At 42.1% G+C, this 20,375-nt stretch overlaps 1 protein-coding gene across 3 annotated transcripts in view; it reads right to left on the reverse strand.

The window, feature by feature from the left end:
• The window catches only part of RAB27A (RAB27A, member RAS oncogene family), a 36,506-nt gene extending 17,581 nt beyond the window's left edge, over positions 1-18,925 (reverse strand). Inside the window, exons 1-2 of one of the 3 annotated variants that reach the window (XM_084293155.1) lie at positions 18,804-18,925; positions 7,610-7,727 (exon numbers count right to left, since the gene is read on the reverse strand). The gene's annotated coding sequence lies outside the window, so the exon portion shown is untranslated. Of the gene's footprint in view, positions 1-7,609; positions 7,728-15,933; positions 16,037-18,803 lie in introns of those variants that run through there. The other 2 variants (XM_084293156.1, XM_084293157.1) reach the window with 2 other exon arrangements.
• Between the last annotated feature and the right edge of the window lie 1,450 nt (positions 18,926-20,375).

Below are 20,375 nucleotides of genomic sequence, written 5' to 3' on the forward strand. Positions count from 1 at the left end.
TGGGAAAGGGATCTGGACCTCAAGGGAAGACATGCACTATCCCCGTCGTACCAGCACCGCGGTCACACTGCAGCAAAGCAATAACCACAACCCTGCCTAGCAGAAGTGAAGCGTGGCGATCGGCCGCACCCTGCTCTAAGGCTTCAGTGGCACCTCAGTGCTGTCAGAACTGGTCACCATCGGGCACTTGTCAGATCTGCCTTAAAAAAAAGGGACGAGGAGTTAGTCAACATTCCTACTATGCACAAATGTAATATAAACAAATTATAACAACAATTTGTATATGCTCAAGCAACTGCTGTGCTGAGGCAAGAGAGTTAATAAATATGCACTTGACACTACTGAAGTATTCTGACTCCGCTTTTTTCCTTCGAAACATACATCACCTGACTTCCTTTAATTTGGCCCAAGTAACACTTTTTGGAACTTCTGTGCAACATAAACTACAGAAAGGAAGTGACCCCTTCCTCTCGTAAGCAAGGAGAGGAGATTCAGTCGCTCTGAGCACTTATCTTTTCGTCACTCTCAATTGCTCAACTTGACATTTTCCTTAGCGTTATCTTTACAGGAATTTAAGGAATCGGAGGCTCAATGTATTGCCTCTTTCTTGGAAAGATCTAAGTCATTTTAAGGATACCTAGGATATATATGAGTCCTCAAATATGTGCAAAAAAAAAAAAAAAAAAAGAGCTGCAAAACTTTAGTTTCAAAATGTTGATGTCATATCTGCTGAAAATGTTGATCTCAGCTGAAGATGCTCAGGGCACTTTGCCAGCTGCCAGCACAGCTAGAACTGCAGAATTTTGTGGATCTATGTCCCTTCTGGGACCAAGAGCTTCTGACACCCAAGTTACCTCTTTGAACTCTCATCAGCAGTTGCCTTAAATTTCCAGCAGTGAAGCAAAGGTCTGTACAATTTGAGGAATCACCAGAGTAAAAAAATAAAGCAAATATTTCATTGATTTATTTTTCAAACAGTTCCATACTACTTACTCTCCTCAACCACTCAACTGTTCCTCTAATAAATACTTTATGCCATAATGCCTCACAAGGTGATGTACCAGACTTCTTCACTAACTTAGGAACAGGAAACGTGAAGCGATGCCCTTCATCCTTCCTTGATGTGACAATTGTGTCTGCTTTGGGACCCAGCTCATGGCTTATCCACAGCCTAACCTTAGCATTTATAACCCATCAGTACACTGTATCAGCTCTTGAGAGTATCAGGGAAGCAGGAATGCCAGTCGTACATACATTTATTTACACACAGTTTGCAACACTTTCAATTGGCAGGTCCAGCTAAGAGGTGGCAAAAGTATACAGTCTCTCACAGCAACATGACCAGAAATGCAGTTAATATAAACACGCTCACAGAGCAGCAAGGACAGAAGGCTTAGAGCGACATGGAACTAAGATTCTTGGTCTAAGCTTTCCAGTTTTGTTGTGGCCAAAGATACTGTTTCTGACCTTCAAACAGACTGAGCTAGGTTTTGCAGAATACATTAATTTCTCTAAGCCTCATTACAGCACATCAGCCCAAAACCCTGAGCAAGTCTCCTGCTGGTGAGCTCCCTCTCCACGGACAGGGCAGGCTGTACATGAGCCAGAAACACAGGAGCCACCAGGATTTCACCCACGAAGCTGCTCATACTCACAGAAAGAGTAACTTTGCCCGCCCACCCACCCACTGAACAACACTTCCAGTTCCAGGCAAGTAAGGAAAGACTGTACTCCTATTTCTGCCCTCAGAAACAGAGGCTGAAAGACAAAGGAGAAAATTATAAGGATCACAAAGAATTATAGGAATTCAGCATTTCTTTAAGGAATGGTTGGGTTCTACCGGAGATAAAAATCTTCTGCAGATAGCTAGAATACACGTACAACAGGAAAAAGCAGAGGAAAAGGGACAATAGGTAAAAATCTAACAATTGAAAAGAAAGCAATTTAATGTGAACAGTTAAAATATGAATGGAGTGGCATCTCAGGAATAAGATGTACACGTACTCGTGCTAAAGAAAGTATTAGATTTTATGCTCAGCCAACGTGTATTACAGCCTCCTGAATCATCCACATTAGTCAGGCTAGGTTTTTTGTTTAAGTACATGCTCTGTCAACAGCCAGAGGAAAATACTTGCAGCTTCTTTTAAAATACATATATTGTTTTTTTCCTCCAGGGCAGGAAAGTTCTCAGCTGTCTCCCACCTTGTTTTGGAGGATAGACACCTGGAATACAGACAATGTTTCCTCAAAAGCTCAAACTGCCAAGCTCATGAAGAACACAAGATACATGCTGCATTAGAGAAAAACAATCTGGCAAAGATAATTGATCATGACCAGGTCAATTAAGAGCATATGGAGAAGGTTAGGCAACAAATAACCTTAAGATACCTATTAGACTGTTAAATAAAGGAAAAAATCAAATATGATATAAATATGACTATAAAACTGCACCATGCTCCTGACAAGATGTGGGCAGCATACGAGAGGGGTGGGGCAGGAAAAAAGCTCACTGCAGGATTTAATCCACCTTTCTCATCCTTCAAATTGAGAAATACCTTACCTGCCTCTCTTGGTTTTCTTACAAGATTAACTCTTCCTTGCTAACTCAGGTTTTTGATTGGAAGATGCAACAAAAGTTGTTTTGTTTTGTTTTTTTTTTCCCTCAGCTGCTACCTTTAGCAGTACTGCTTTCCTATAATGTGAACTTTCCTGAGTTTTGGTGCAAGTTAACTTGATTTAGTTCAACAATAAATAACAGGGAAACACAGAACACAGGACTTCCTACGTTCTTTTCTGTTTATTCCTCAGGAGGTTGAAAGTTTTCCTATTACTTAGATGACACAGAAATATCCAAAGCCCTGTAAGTTCCTGAGTGAGTCTGTCTACACGTGCCAGATAAAAACAGCTAACCACACAGCATCGTAATCTTCTGGAGCAAGACTGATGTGTCAAATCACACTTACAGTGATTATGAAAACACCACCTCATGCTGACAACCTGTTCCTCAGAAAACTTACTGGTTCTCAAAGATATTCACTGAAGAACTAACCATTATCCATTTCTAATGAGCTGGAATGTTTGTATTATCTATGAATACTGGGCCACGACATTAAGAATACTAAGAAATTATTTGTGGAGTTACAGAATCAGAAGGGTTTCTTAAATGGATCTGGCAAAGGGGGGGGGAACAAAGTAAGCTTTTAATTACCCAGGAAAAAATTAGGCAAACTGTCAGTTGAGAAACACCCTGTCTAGTAACTAGAAAGGCTTATTCCTTCTGTTCCTTAATCTAAGATCCGATATGACCAGACCTGAAAACAAGGGGCAGCCGGAGAAGCTAAACAGAGAACTTGTGCATGCAGACTTGGATGGAAAAAAATAATTAGACTCACAAAACTGAGGCTCTTCCAAAATTTAAAAATAAAAATAGAGGTGCTAAGCAGGTGCTAAGCTCACAGGGTCCACCCCACACCATGCTAGCAACCTCTGCAATGGGGAGACAGCCAGAGCACTGCAGGCTGGCAGCATGACACTTCAAAGAAATAAAGAGATGGATCAATATTCTGCTCATAGCAGATCTAAAAAAGGTCCTCAGCCTTTGATTTCTGAGTCTGTAATAGCTAGTCTTAGAAAAATATTTTCATCTCAGTACTGCATAGGACTTTTTAGTAAACATGTCTGGAAACAATAAGCATGTATGATGCTTCTGTGTTTCATAAATGCTATGAGAAGTTTAGAAATAACTTGCTGAGAATACTCCAGGAATAATTCCACTTGTCCTTTACATAATAAATGCCACTTCTGCCTCAAATAGACCCAGTATTCAACAGGCACTACCCGTTCTCCTCAAGAAGTTACTAGCATGAGACAGCAAAGCAGAAATCTTGACCTGTGAACAGCAGGACACAGTTATTTTGGAGCATGGATGTGGCTCAAAGGTATCACTCAAACTCTTCTAAAAAAGCAAAGCCAGAAATACAGCTGGTTTGTGGTTTGTTTTTTTGTTGTTGTTGGTTGTTTGTTTGGCAGGAATTGAAAAATAAGCCTGCTCTTGCAACAAGACATCAAATCTTCCCCTTGAAGAGCTCCAACCACAACACATACTAACATTGTCCAAGCTTTCTATTGAGGCTCTGCAGCCTGCCAAAACATTCAGACAGTGCTTTGGCAAGATGCTTGCTTCAGTTCGTATCCTAGCAGGGCTCCTTTTCTAGAGCCTCGGGGAAGGGATCATTCAAAAGAAGTACCGATTAAGTGGGCTGAACTGCAGAACACAAAGCTTCCATTCAAAAAGCCTGTTGTTTTTCAGCCTGAGTTGCCAACGCTATTTATCTTGCCAGTCTGATCAGAATCCCATATTACAGTGTGAATTTTAGTTAAACCTTGACATACAGCTGAGATTGCTCAGAGAAACAACACAGCGAAACATGATTTCTCACACTAACTCTTGTCATGGAGATATACGTGAGCCCTGCAAGGAAAGCAAAAAGAATCACGTCCAATGCCACAGCTTGTCCTTACTCATCATTGCAGTTACTCAGTTATAATATATAGCTCTATATTATTTTCATACCACAGTGGATTCAGACTGTGCTTACTGTTCAGTCAGGAAAGCATAAAACTTTGTGTACTTAGGAAGAATCAGAAAGTCTCAAGCCAACTGATGCTCCCATTTCATGTAGTGATTACTAATTTCTTACCTTCTACATTATTTGGAACTTCAAAGCTCCAAAATAACAAACAGGACGTAAAGGACAAGCAGATTCATGAAAGAGCCTATTCAGCTATGCACTTCTGTCCACAAGTCACAAGAGATTGGAACGATGCAATGCACCGTCCAACAACAGTTACTAATTTGAAAACACTAAACTAGGTGCTGCTGTTTCATCTTCTGTTAAAACACCAGCTTTGGTTTGAATGGAAACCATTGCACATGTTTTTCTATAGAAGAAAACAAAAATTCAATAACGAGATTCTACTGAAAGCAAATTCAGTAAGCGAAAAAGAAAATAGTACTAATCAGTATCAACATCATTGGCTAGGATGGAGCTACAATAACATAGAGCAACCCACTCAGTCCCAGCGAACTCCCACCTCACGAAGATGCCCATTCTGCTTCTGTTTAAGCCAACTGTCACAGCATAATGTATTGAAACTGAGTTTTTATAAAGAATTTTTATTCCTTTAATTTATATATCTCTATTCCTTTATATTTATTACACAGTGTTTAAACAAAATTCAGAAGCAGGAACTATATTATTTCCTAGTTACAAAGCCAAACAACTTAATGCTTCATTGGTCTAGTATAAGTTTTTCTCCTTTAAAAGCTACTTCTACTTCCCTTTCACTGAAGTTTATTTCCCTCATTCTGTCAGGAGGCATTCCATGAACAGTTTATAAGGTGATTTGAATTCATTCTTTAAGTTTTGCATAGTTTTAGAACTTGACTGTTGGCATTCTTTTTTCGTATTTTTTGTACAGGGAAAAAAAAAAAAAAATCTACCATTTCTCTTTGATGGCATTTTTCGTTACATTAAAAAAAAAAAAAAAAAAGAAAGAAAAAAACTGCTGAATTTGATTCTTAGTTTGTCTTTACCAGGCCTAATTACTCAGGTTGTTTTGCTTAAAACAGTGCTGTTAAAGGACATGCTGGAAAACATCAGACAGAGAAAAAGCCACTGGGAGAATGGGGAGGAAAAGGGGGGTAAGCATCATGTGCTAGAATATTGCTTGACTCTATACAACAGAATCTTAACATCAAAATTAAGTCTTCAAACAACTTACACTATTAGACTAACTCCTTATAGAAACCGCTATCCTAAGATGTGCCGGAAATGGTTTCTATAAGACAAAACAGTCAAAACACACTTGTAATGCAATAATTGAAGAGTGTTATTTAACCATAAACTATAATAAAGCATCTATGACAACCAACCCCTCCAGCTCAGGGAAGAAATAAGAGTAAGCCAGTATCAGTGTTTACAAAACATCTTTGCTCCCTGTTATTTTATATAAGCTTTTTCATACACTCCAAATATCTTAATGAAACAGCAAGGAAGCCCATTTGTGTAGTTCAATTGATGAATTTGTCACTTTTCTCCCATAAACATAATTCAAGGGTTGATGATTAGGACTAGAAAAATCATTTTAAGATACTCTGTGATAGACATCAATTATAATCTTGGGAATGCCTTGTGACCTTCCCACAGACATGGAGGAAACTCCTGTTTTCTGTTCTCTGAACAACTCCTCCTTGGTTATTCAGAGTCTGCAAAGACTGGAATTTTAGTCCACAACAGGAAAAACACTGACAAACACCTAGGCTAAAAAGGACATCTGATTACAAGCTCATGCTTGGAGTGGCAAGGAATGACCTTATCACATGGGCACAAATATCTTGCATTTCTTCCAAAGGAGATACAAAACATAGTAATAATATCCCACCCCCATATTGCTTTTTATATAATTAAGACTGAAATAATTTACTGTATGATTGAACAAGGAGTGTGAACCAAATGAGCTCTCCGTTCATCTCAGTTCCTTGCTGTCCAATTTCTTTAAGTAAAAATAACAGCCGTGCAACATACTATTTTTATTCCTTTTATCACCAATACATTCATTACACGTGAGAATAAACATAATGGTGTGCAACCCAGTTAAAAAATGCCACACAAAAGGAACATTTTGTTAAGAATAGTTTATCTATGTATGTCAATGGGATCACAGGAATAAATATGGGAGAGGGAAGGTGGAGTTCAAGTAGTACAATATTTACAAATACTGAGTTAGGTTGTTGTGTATCATGAGATACTATTTGCACAGTATACTTTACAATCAAAGGTCTAATTCTGCCCTCTGACTACAGAAGGAGTTTGACACAAACGCAGTAGAAAATACAGGGTAACAACATGGGACAAGAAGCAGCACCTTACAGTTATCAAATCCTGGCACTGGTCACTGCATTTTTTTTTTTTTTATTTCAATCTTATTGATAAACTTACCCAGGTTTGTCTTTAACTTGGACTGATTTCTTTCCCATGTTCCTGCTAACTCGGCTAACCTAGACTGATTCAGTTATGAACTACAGGCAGCTCCTCACTGTACATCATTTGTCCAAGACCGAATCCAAGAAAATTAAAACACTGCAATTTGTGGGGTTTTTTTGCTTCTAAGTTTTGACATCCCAGTGGGGATGCCCTCCTCTCCCTGTACCACGTTCAGGTCCTCTGCCACTAGCACTCCCCAACCCTTCCAGTTAACCTCAACGAGAATGACACGCGCCAAGAACACTTGGCAATTGCCAAAAACAGCCAGCAAAAAGAAATGACAAAAGATGTACTAAATAGCTGCAGGTTTGATATCTAAACCCAACACCCGTGTTTTACATAAATCAGTGTAGTTCACTATTTTAAGTTTACATATTGCTGGAGAACACAAGGATTCTTCAATGTTGAACCAGGTCTCTCAAAACATTTAAGGTTGTTCACACACTGACATTGTTTCAAAGCTCTTAACACAGTAACACTTGGTATAGGACAACTGTCAGCTCAAAGAAAATAATGTAATAGATCTTAAGAAAATAAATAAGGAAGAGGAAACATTTACATACCTAAGCTTAACAACTGCAAAGGATCTGTAGTTTTCCCACAGGTACCTCAGCTCAGGGTTTCCTCACGCAGTCCAGATGTCTTGAATACCATAGTCATGCAAAAAGAGCAGTTTTTCATCTGCAATCAGTATCAGCAGAGCAAGAAAATAAAACCAAAAGAGTGTAGTTTAGAATAATATCTCTCAAATTTGCACTGGCATGCCAAGCTGCCAGCCCTGCACAACCACCCTGCCCACCTAATTACATTCAGCTGCTTGTCATGTGGTCTTGCTGACCGATCAAGTGATCTCTTTTCCTCCCTTTAAAACTAAGCAACATAATTAACAAGTTTTCTCTAAACCAAGTAACAAACCCAGAGCCCTTCCTTAGACTGCAGACCTTCTCTTCATAGGGAAATGGAAGGTGCAGTGTGTTTCATTAGAGATACAAATAAAATACAGCAAACGCGGCAGTCTAATAATAAAACACAGTGAGCACTAAAAGCATGCAAAATCCTGTGGAGAATTTGTCTTGAGCCTGGCTTTATGCCTTTACAGATGACAGAAAAAGGCACCTATAACAAAACCGACGTCAGGACACTGAGCGGGAGCAGGGCGCAGGCGGCAGTGCCCCGGCCCTGTGGGACCCTCGCGCACCCCTGCGGGCCCTGGGAGCATGATGGCACCAGGCACACCCTGTGGCAACCAAACCTGGGAGCCCCCCTCAACCCTCCGAGATACACGGACATTTTACTCACTTAACTTCAAGGAAATAAAATTCATGATTTAACTTGTAAACCACCTCTTCCTCCACAATGAGCCCATTCATCAGGGCCTGTTAACACAGGCCCCAGCAGGCTGGATCCACGCGCCCAGGCCACGCCGTGGCACTGGCGCCAGCACCAAGGCGCTCCTGGCCAGCGCTCCCTGCCCTGGGTCCCCGGGATGGGAGAGGAGCTGTGGGCTGCTGCCACCAGCACGAGGTCTCGTCCCCTCTCTCAAACATTCCTGAGGTTACAGATACTGAAAGATGTGGACCAAGCGAGTGATGAGTGAGATTTAACAGCAGATGGGTTACCTTGCACAACGCCTTCTTGTCTCAGTTTGTTTCTCACAGTGTTTCAAGTAAGAAAGGAAATTAGGGTTTGTAAGACTACTCTCCAGCCTTGTCACTTCAGAAGTGCTACAGAAAGCTGGCTGCAAAATTTAGCATATCCTTAATGCATTCATCCACCAGTAACAAAGACAACGCCAGAAGCTTCCTAATTCACTTGCTGCAGTGCTCAACTATCTCACCTCCTTGCCTGTAAATCAAGGCAATGATCATTGCATTCCGTGTTCCCTTTTCCTCAGGGAACACGGAAGTTTTGTTATGCTGAGATGGCAAATAATTAACTGCAGCAGAACATTTTTCATGCCCTGCCTTAGTATTTTTCCAGATTTAACTAAAATCCATTTCTTGGACATTTTGTTACGGGCGACAATCTTTAAAAGTCTAACCTTTCTTGGCTCACTCCAACCTTCAACAAATTTCACCTCAGCTTCAAGAGAAGACAGAAGTCCTTTTTTTGCTCCCACACGCAATAACAAAGTGGGCACTCAATTTTTGGCAAAGTGAACGTTTTTTGTCTTTAACTGCTTTCCTGATCAATACCAGCACATTAGCTTACAGTGAAGAAATACTTAGACCACAAGTGCTGAGAATGTCTGGTAACTGCTCGGGAGGGCAGAAGGAGGAACAGGATAAGAAGTGTTGACAAAGCGACCAAGCAACAGCTCTGCTGTGTTGCAAACAGCCCCGCGGAGCAGCTACACATGCTGAACGCCAACTGCCTGCCTGGAAGCCTCAACCAGCAACATTAAAGGAGTTCAAGCTGTTCCACACAGAAACATTTTTGCCATCTCTAAGAGGAGAGTAATTCATAAATAATTTCCAAACCTCATCATTTCTGTTCAGAAATGAATGAGGCTGCTTAACTTTCTTCTTACCAACCTGGTATGAAGAACACCAATTCCCACTCTCCCCCTCCAGAAAGCTTTTATTCACAGCAGTAAGACTTCAATAGAAAGACATAGTTGAAATTAAGATTATTTTCTCTAAGTGAAGTTATATTGATTTCAAACTGCAGAGTTGGCACCCTCTGTTTTTGTCCTAATTTACAAACTAGGACATCAAAGTTTGGTTACTTAAAGCCTCTGCTTTTAAACAAACACATTTGCAGGGTGTCAGCAAATGCTGCACAAACAGCTGAGCCACCCCTTCTGCAGTGGCAGGAAGAGCGTGCAAACGGCGTGGTAGCAGCTGGAACAGGAACCACTGCAGCCAGCCCAAGGTGAGCCTTCCTCTCGCTGGTATCTGAAGCTCGGGGGTTTATGAGACTGGACCTTTTACAACTATGTGTAAGGGATCAAATCTGCGTCAGTAAAGTCCTGCAACCATGAAAAGCAGTTTTGAAGCTAGAGCTCTACAGACGAATGGCCAGTTATTCAGTTGTTAAATCTTCCTGCTGTTTGGTGTTGGAGTTTTTCTGAAGAAGTTTTATGAACAGGTTACAACCTGTATGAAAAAGACGATCTGAATGCTTGGAATTCATGGCCTTCTTGTAAAACTGATCTATATGCCACGTAAGTCTAGGAACTCAGGAGGAAGCTTAAGGACAGTCAAACACATTTGGACAGCACATAGCATTCTTCATCCCAAGCTTCAGAAAGTTTGCCTTCATGTATTTTACGCTCCTAAGAAAAGCTGGAAGTGCCCAAGCCATCCCACATCAGACACTTCCCCAAGAAGAAACTGCTAGGTTGTTACCTGTCTGACAGAGGTTCCCACAGGAACCTGGACATCCGCCACTGGAGACAGAAATAGGGGCCAAAGGATCGAGCAACAAGCCACCTCACTTAATGCTACAGACAATTCTCCATTTCCAAAGCCGAAAGCTATGAACTTGCCTCACAGCAGAGTCAGCTGCCCCCAGCCTCCGATGACCCAGTTCTGCTGGGGTCTGTTCTTCAGCACTATGACCAGTTATGGCTTTTTCCAGCACAGACAAGAATCTCAGCTTGTCTTTACCAACAGCCACAGCAGAGTCTTCACATGCCAGACAGTGGAATGAAAAACAACCAGCCGGTACCCCAGGGCAACATTATTCATTAGCATCCACAAATCTTATCTGTGCCACAAAACCTCTACTGGCAATCAAAGAGGAAACTTAAAAAATGCAAAAGGAGGGTAAAGAGCCACTGGGACACACTGCCTATGAATTGACTGACATACATGCTGGCAAACCTCAAGAAGAGACTGATCAGGTGCTAACAGCAATTATTTCAAGTGAGACAAATATAGTCCAAAATGAAAAGGGGTGGGGGGGGGGAGGAGGTAAATAGGAAAAATACTTATTGGTACAGGCAGATTCCTACAACTGTAAAGCAGAATTACAGTTGTTTCCTTGGAAGAAGGCAGCTTCTCAAGAAAAGACACTGGAAAAAGTTACTCGAGCTGCAGTGGGAAACAGACCATCTGTCACACGAATCAGCTTGCCACTTGCTGCCACAGCAGTCCGTAAGTGCAGCAACATGCTAATATCCCAAGACAGAACTAAACAGACCTGAAAGAAGGGGTGAAAATCCTTTATATTGAACAGCAACTACTCTCCTCACACCAAGAACCCACCAAGAAAAAAAAGGCAAACCATACTCAGATGATCAACTTTCACATCAGAAATGTAGCGGCTGAACTCTGCCAGCATCAAATCACAAAATACTCCTTCTGCAATTAAAATGAAAGTAGGTCAGGCAGTCCCTTCTGCTACCCAAAAGGCACATCTGTTAAATATTCTGTAATACCGATTCAAAGTAAAACACTTCTGTTCTTTTGGTTCACATGTGAGCCAATCTAGGCAGTTACTAATGATTGTGACTGAGCCTTCTTTCAGCATTGCAAGAGATAAACATTGATACTTTAACTGATAGTTTAAGATCAGTAACTTTTTTAACAGGTAACAGCTTCTTAAAAATATTCTCCAAATGCGATTCCGGGTGAGTAACTTCCAAGGGTTACAAGATACTCTTCAGGAATAAAGCGAATGTCACACTAAAATAATAGATAGAGGCATCAATTTTGTTTTCATGGAACAGCTCACTGCCCGAAGACATGAATCTTTCCCAGCAACTGGGCACTCAAACATCAGCACTTCGGAAAACCTCACACCAAGCTCTGCCATCTTTTTCACAGGAAAAACACTGGAAGTGTACTTCCAGAAAGCAAATCTGCTTACATTTGAAGAACAGATTAATATCTCAGAAGAGACTATTAAAATTATCCCAAATGAGTGGATCTAATCAATTTGTCATTTCTGTTGAACTACAAATGTACTGTCTCCACTTTCTATTAACATAATTATAGTCACAACTTGTCCTGAGACAAAGCCAAGAGCGTAGGTGCTTGCTCTAGATCTGAATGAAAAGAGAAATGCCAAATTATTTTTTTAATTCTCAAATCACGTTCTTACTTCCCAATCAAGTTCTGAAATATTAGGAAGAACACAGCGTCTATGTACAAAGTGCTAAGACACCAAGAAAGAGCAAATACAAAGTTCTGAATTTAAAACAGCAATAAAATTTAATAGTTATTTGCAAGAACAAACATTATTTTTGGACTGAGCAAACCTGATCCTTTTGCATGCAATAAGTGATATTCTTTGCAACACTCACACCGTTCGAATTACATCAGCTTAAAAGAGGAATATTTAATCTAAAGATGGAAGAAATATTACACGTGCTCTTCTGAAAGTGAGATTTATGTTGGTTCCTCGTGTCATAAATACTTAGGAAGTGAGGGCCTGATTTCATGAAAAAAGCACCTAGGACAGTAACATATGCAGATAAAAGCAGCCCTGCATTTTGGTATGCAGCTGTAACTGCACAGTAATAATCTGGTATCTCTATGTTCAGCTTGAAGAGCTACAAATCGCATTTGAGATCAATGATCTTTATCTACATATCAACAGGGTTGATGACTAAGTGTATTAATTAAAAAATGTAGTAGCTTTACAGGAAGCTGTCGTACCAATGGAAATGAATATGCACTACAGCTTCCTTGAAAGGATTTTCAGCGTTTCACAGTCTTATACAATTAATACAATTTTGAAAGCTGCTTTGATGTTTTTACATGCTGACACTTAACCCATATGCATTTGTTCTTTGCGCTGCCTGATCCAGTTCGTCATCGCCAAGACAACAACGCTGCTTTTTAAGATGGATCTCAATAGAGTCCCGATTTGGACAGAAATGGGTTTTCTTTCCAGCTCTACACCCCGTTCACATCTTTTGTAAGTCTATTTAACATGACAAGTGGTCTTCATTCTCCCCATAAGATGACAACAGTGTCTTTTCCACTTTAAATTAGTTCTCAGGAAGAAAAGTTGAATGGCTTAGCTAATGCTTGCCTGCAGAACTGTTTCTCCCACCATAAATGCAGCGCTCACTCACCTGAAGCACACTCGGTAGAACTAGTTAGCTACCTGTGAATAGTTCCATCCACAGACAGGCTGATCTGGGCAAAAATGTCAAGTCTGCCTACGTGATGTACACACTTCTGCAATCAGTCTGCCTAGCTAGAAATTGTTAGGCAAGCCCAACTTAGCACCTACCACCTTTTCTCCTGTCAAGATAACATCTACTGAACATAACTAGCTGAGAAGCATTTGTTAAACTCATTTTGGCATTCTTTCAGAGTACAGAGTAACTTTGCTCTACTTGTTTGATAAATATAGCTTTATATTATATATATTTGCATAATAGAATATATATTCTGCATTATGCATATATATTCTCTATATGCATAAGTTCCGAACTACAGAAAAATATTCCATTTGTCCTGTATCGTTTGACCTTTCACGCAATAAAGCATATGAAACCTCACGAGACATCCGTAATGCTATTATTCTCCCCTATCATTTCTTAAACCATGAAGGTCATTAATATTAGAGCTCTTTCATTTCCACATTTATTCAGTGACTCCCTAAGTTAAGTATGACTGACCTGACTGGTTAATCCAGAGTGTGCTAGAGGAATTGGTGGGTTTGTACAGCTAGTGATTCTGGTGTACACTGCCAAATTGGGACGTTCAGTTCTATTTGCTCTATTCTACTCCTTCTGTGACTTCCATTAAGTAAAAATGTTACTGCTCCCATTCCTCAAGATCACTCAGGATGCTAGACTGAAGAGAAATTCTGTAATGTTCAGCATGTCACACTGGAAATTGTGTGTGCAATAAGGATTTCTTGAAGCAAAGCTCCAAATTTACAATGCAAAAAACAAAGCTGAAATGAGGACATGCCTCTTAGCCTACAGAAATAAAGCCTATTAGACATAAATTGAGTTTCTCTGTCCCTGTCATTTCTGCCTTTCTCCCCAGCATTTGGGCCTGTTGATCAGTTTCCGTACTCCTTCACAGAAGGGCAAGAAGCCACAGCGAGATGAAGTCCTACACACTTTGTGCAGCTGGATCAAGGCAAGAGCCAGATGCATGCCTCCTCTGAAGAGCTGGCAGTTATCATTTTTAGGTTGTAAGAGCGTCCCACTGCCTGGCCACGCTGTACACGTATTGCCCCAGACTAGCCACAGCTCGTGCTGCCACACACTGACACCTGAAAATTGAGAATCCTGCAATTTTACCACACATTTCCTTCCATTTTGGAATTAAAGGCATTTTCTATTTAAAAGCAAATTAAACGTAAGCACATCTATTAGTAGAAATAAAACAGCTAATAGAATAAAATCTGGCTGAGTTTACGTGCATTAACCATTCAAGCTTTTTTTTTTTTTTTTCCCCTTCTGAAGTCTACCAAAATGCACACTTCAACTTTTGCAGCAAGCTCTTTTCGTAGATCTTCCAAAGTCAGCTCTTCAGCTTCTCCTAACAAATATCAGGGTCTCAGGCCCCATCCTGTGCACTACATGCTATATCCAAACTGACAATTCCAAAAATTATCAAATAAAGATACGTAGTCACCTCTTCTATATCATAGCTAAATAAACAATAACCCTACTTTAGCGAGTCAAACTTAGGGCTACATTTACCCAATCTAAAAATAATTATAAAAGGCTTGCTATCAAATTCAAATGCAACTCCCACAACTGCTTGCTTTGAGTGATGCTCTGAAGTTTTCAAAATGCAGCACGCTACGTGTTAGTCATGCGACTGTCAGCAAGGATTTAAAGCGGGAATGAATCTTTCCTCAGCACCTACTAATATGATTCATAATATGCACAACTGGCAGAGACACAAAAGAAAAAAATGAAAATTTGTTTTTTTAATCATAAAATGATTCAACTTTCTTTTCCTCCTACTGAACATACATGTTTTACTAGTTCTTGTTGATGACTGTAGCCTTCAGTCTAGTAGAAATATTCCCCTTTCCCAAAGATGTTATTGGACAAAATTGTTTTTCTTTCTTTTCAGCTCACATAGCAACCTTTTTGTTATAACCCTTTCACTGAGCAGGCAAAAGAACCAAATAAATATCCAACAGTTATGAAAATAATGAGATAGAGTGAAATCTGGTGCACTTGGAGAGCACATGCTGTTCACTTTCATGGTTGTAGATCAGCTAGCACGGCAGCATAAGCATTTTGAAGCATCTAATTAGAAATGGGAAGATCCCCTTAAAATGGCAGTACTTCTGCAAGAGAACCTTCATCACCTGCTGATGACACATGCTGCCCTGCAAGTTAATATGCTTAACAGAAGTACTGTAACAAGGGTATATTGACTGTTCTCAGCTTATTTTGAATTCTGCTGTTTCTAATTCTAACCTGAAATCTCATCTACCCTTTCCATTTATAAGTTAGTTTAGCAAGTGTTGCCTCATCTTACCTCAGAGGAAACAAAAAATTAATCTCAAGTAATACTTAACTATTTTGCTTTTTATTCCAACAGGTCATCTCTTCAAATGACAGCTGTATGCACAAGCAGAAAGATGGCCAGCTGCAAAACTCCTTGTTTGTCACCAACACCAAAGTTAACCTAGTATCAGCTTCTCGATTGGTACAGCAGTTATCCTTATCCATCCAGTATATTATCTGGGCACAAAAAAAATACCAGCTACATACACTCCTTACAGCCCTTTAATTCACATACCTGTTTTACATAAGTAGTTGTTGCAGAAGTATAGAGTGAGATTCAAAATACCACTTGCAAGTGCCCACAAATTCAACTTCTAATTTAAAAAGACTATTCATGTATCTACCAACTCCTTTTTCCACTGCAAACCACAAATTTCTAGAAAAGCTGTACTCCTCCTACTAAGCTCGTATCTTCATTGCTGTTTCCTGCCCCTTTCCTACCTCGCTAGCAGTCTTCACAGCGTCTTCCTGAAGTGCCTGTATCTGCTATGGTTTAGACTCGCTCCTTTCTCTTCAGTGCGAATATCAGCCATGGGAAAACAGAGCACCTATGGGAAATGGGTTCCCAAACTTGGGAAAATAGCGCTGCATTAGTTTACATTTTTATATTATCTTCAGAGTCATAAAAGCAATACTTTTTTTTTTTTTTTCCCTTTGGTAGTTCAAACACCGTAGAACTTGTCAAGTCAGCTTCAAAGTGCTGCCCAGTACATGAAAAGGATTACAACAGCTGGTACCACGTAAAACTCTCATAAATCTATCACACTATTTTCAACTCCTTGAAGCCACAGCAACATCACAGAAGAAATTATGCTGGTTATAGGCTATGTTTTAATCTATATGCCCAAATGTAATCTTCAAAGCTTATTGTATCGGAAAATAAATCACAAAAGTTGAGACTACTTATTACAATAAGCAAAAGTAAATTGTTCTAACATTTATGAAAAGAAAACAGTATTAGAATATTTCAATAAAGAAATTAAGGACTACGACTCCTTATTCGTCGTGGCTTTACCTCCAAGGGAGATAAAAGGGTCTGATCACAGCTGATTTAATGTCAGCAGGCAGGACTAACTTGTACAACAAGGAAGCAGTTTTCAGACTAGAAAGACAAAAAATAAAAATTAGGAAAAGAAGTCTCATAACCAGATGCTATTCCCAGAAGACAACTGGTTGAGAATATATTTGTATAAATAGAAGAAAAAGAAAGGTTTTGCTCTAAAAATGAGCTCCTTTTTAAATAACTATTTCTTAAGCCATGCTGTATTTAAACAACTTTTCAGCCACATTTGAAGTCAGTTCTGTAAACATAATGATATCTCCAGCATAGGTGGCATCTGCAAGACAGGCGTGAAAACAAGTCCTTGAGCACTTTACATGCGCAGCCCAGCAAACACTTAGCTGTAAGTATGTAAGTAGCCCTCTGAAATCACAGAAATAAGAACAAACTTAGGATCACCTGCAGGATCAGATCACATGTGCAGTGGAGTAAAATGATAAGTCTTTAATACAGAAGAGAGTATCTGATAGTTAACTATTTAAATCAGAAGTTTAATACACTTTAAATGCACCTGGCTATAATTATTCCCTGAACCATTAAGTAGCAAGGAGAAAGGAGTCGCCATTCTTTATATTCCATATATAGTGCCCACTTTGCCTGTTTCTAAATTAAATTCTTACCAGCCCTCTGGTGACCATGACAGACTGCTCTCATTAACAGTGCTGATGTGCAGATCCAGGGTAATACTGAAAACTGGCAGATCGATCAATGGCCCCTGTGCCAGCACAGCAGACACCTATCAGTAATAGACTAACTGAGAATCCAAAGACAACATACAAGGAACACAGTTTGTAACATTTGTTCCTGTAAACACAAAGAGCTACTTAAAAATTCTTTTATCTCACCAATCTTCTCTTTGAATGAAAAGGAAATGTGTAGTCAAGTGATAAAATAATGTTACCACGTTTAAAGATAGTGATGAAAACAAACTTACAGTCTGGTTTTAGATATCTGGTCCCAGATGAGAAATTTTATTAACTCTAAAAATGCAACAGTGTATGCCGTAGCAGATGCTTCCCACCCAGAACTCCTTTCTGGAACAAATTAAGCAGGTGTAAAATTAGAGCCCTGAACTAGAAACACAGGAATGTGCTGTTCTTTTTTCTCTCTCTTCAAACACACTTTTGAGACAAACCCTTTAGCATCACAAATACTATTCCTACAATAACGTATTCACATTTGAAATGCATATTCAATTAGACACTTTTTTCCTGACTGGAAAATAATTTTGGAACAGTCACAAAAGTGCTACATGTCTATGAAGAGAAACAAGGACTGAGAAGACAATTCTAGGTAGGAGCAAGTTTCCAAGAACAGGCATGCAGAAGCGACCTTAGAAATTGATCAGTGGCGCTAACATATTTCACGTATGGGACCCAGTAGGCGTTTTGTAGAGTTTCAGTACCAGCAGTAAATACAAAGATCACCTTTCCAGGAGTGCCTAGGGGGACTCCTACTCCAAGCACGTGTTACGCCGATGAAAAACTTGTACGTGCTAACCAATACGTAAACTGTTCGAGCAGTCACACCATCAACAGGCTCAAAACGCACCTCACGCATCTCCAAGGAGAGCCAAGAAGTGAGGCTGGGTGTTTCTGACAGCTCCAGGCACGTCCTTTACACCTCGCCAGTAGCACAAAAACTACAACCGGTATTAAATAGCGATGTAGCTGCTACTAGAATTAGAACAACTAAGAAGTCTTCCTGATGGCTTTAGCAATCCTTAGATCTAAGACCATCAACCTGTTAGCTTGGCCCAAGCAAACCAGGCTGAGGCCCCCTGAGCCCTTCTGGCAGGCAGTGCGGGAGAGCAGCAACAGATGTCAGAGCCGTGCTGCCCTCAGACACGAGCCCCAGCTCCTGACTAGCCAGAGGATCCACGCTCACACCGCTCCCTCTGTAACTCACCAAAAAAGCCTTATTTTCATTTTATTTTTAACTCGGGCCGGCTGTCCCCCCCCCCCCCCCCCCCCCCTTCCCCGCGCCGAGCACGCCTCCTGCTGCGGGCGAGGCGCCGCTCCCGCAGCCGCTGCCCCGCCAGGCCCGAGGCGCCTTCCCCGCGCTGCAGCAGCGCCGGCCCGGCCCCAGCGCAGCCCAGCGCCCGCAGGGGAAGCGCGGCCCGCCCGCCAGCACCGCCCGGCGGAGCCCCACGGGGCGCCGAAGCCCCTCCGAGGGCTGCGGGAAGCCGCTGCGGCCCCGCCGTGCCCCACGGGCGGCCCCTCAGCCTTGCCTCGCCTCGCCCCCCGCCTACCTGCCCGGCCCCGCCACCCCGCGGCTCCGGCAGCGCCGCGTCCGTGTTTTTGGGCTGTAAATCGCCTTTTCCGTCAGGGCAACATCACTTCCCGTGCGGGCCGGGGCCGGGGATGGGGCCGGGGCAGGGGCGGGGGCGGCTCCTCACGGACGCGGGGCCCGCCCCGGCCCCGCCTCAGCCCCAGGGGCTCAGCCCGGGAGCTGCCCGCGGTCCCCCCGCTCTGCCCAAGCTCCCCTGGCACGAGCCGGGCCGGCTCCTCGGCTGCACCCCCCGAGCCCTCACCCTGCCGAGAGCACGGCCCGGCCGCCGGAGAAAATCCATCAGAGAGAGGCACGAGGGGCTGCGGAGGCGAAGCGGCCGCGGCTGGGTGCGCAGCTCCTGCCCCCTGCCGGCCCCTGCCCGCCCCGGAGCTCCCGCCCTGCAGCCCCGTCCCCCCGCACCGCTTCGTGCAGCCCCTCTGCTGAGACGGGCCCGGAGAAAGCCGCCTGTCATCCTTACGGACAGACACAGCCGTGCCCTTCCAGGTGGGCTGTTCAAAATAAAATGGGGCTGTAGAGAAAGGAGTTGCTGGAGTCGCCTCAGCAGCGTTTGTTGATGTCAGTGACTTGTGGCCTTTCCTCACGTCCAGTTATCAGGCACCCCTCCGCTGCGCTGCCTTGTCCACCTCCTACCGCTATACTCCCCTCTTACACTCCCCTCTTCTATGGAGTCTACTGACTGTCTCTCAGTATCACATTGTTCCTGACTTCAAATAAAAGCACAGCCAGGGAAATTTCTTCCATTGTGATTTCCAAACAGGCTTCTGTGTCAGGACCAAAGCCTCCACATCTGTACGTTCGTGTTTCTTTTTAGATGAGTTAAAGTCTTGAAATAGCTACTCACCTTGCATCCTCAAGTCTCAGAATGATGTGCACCTAGGCTACCGCTGTTCTACCGAGCTACGTGCTGAAGCACTTCCCCAAGCACCACCTGACTTCCAGGCAACCTTAACTCCCCCAGGACCCTCCTGATTAAATAACTCTTGATCTAACAACCCCAGGAGATGTTTTGGGTTTTTGTGTGTTTTGTTTGTTTGTTTGTTTGTTTGCTTGTTTTGTTTTTTGTTTTTGGTTTTTTTGTCTCTGAAGCACTTCTGGTCATGAGTGTTGTGTAAGTATTCTCCCCGCTGATGACCAAGCCCAAGGGCAGAGCCCTTGCAAAACACCGGATCTGGAAGAGCTCCGCACCTGCTCCACTCAGATTGCTGGGCAATGCCGCACCCACGAGGCTCCTTTCCACTCCTTCCTCTCGTTAAATGTGGGAGAGGACTGAAAAACGTGCATGCGCATGTGTGGTGTGCACGCACGTACAGGTGTTAACACACAGGAACATAAGCCAAAGCTGGGCGTGGATCTCTTATCAGCCAACAGCCCAACTGTGCCCCACAGAGCTCAGCTATTCGGGTCTGCATCCGCGACAAGCAGACAAAAACGGGGTTTATAGTTCGGGAAAACCCACAAAAAGCACCAAACACAACGGCGACTCTTTTCCCAGTTCCCTGATGGTGATTCACACTTGGACACACGTACCTTA

Source organism: Netta rufina (assembly GCF_964035555.1).
Source record: "Netta rufina genome assembly, chromosome: 11".
In the NCBI taxonomy this organism is placed as follows: domain Eukaryota; kingdom Metazoa; phylum Chordata; class Aves; order Anseriformes; family Anatidae; genus Netta; species Netta rufina.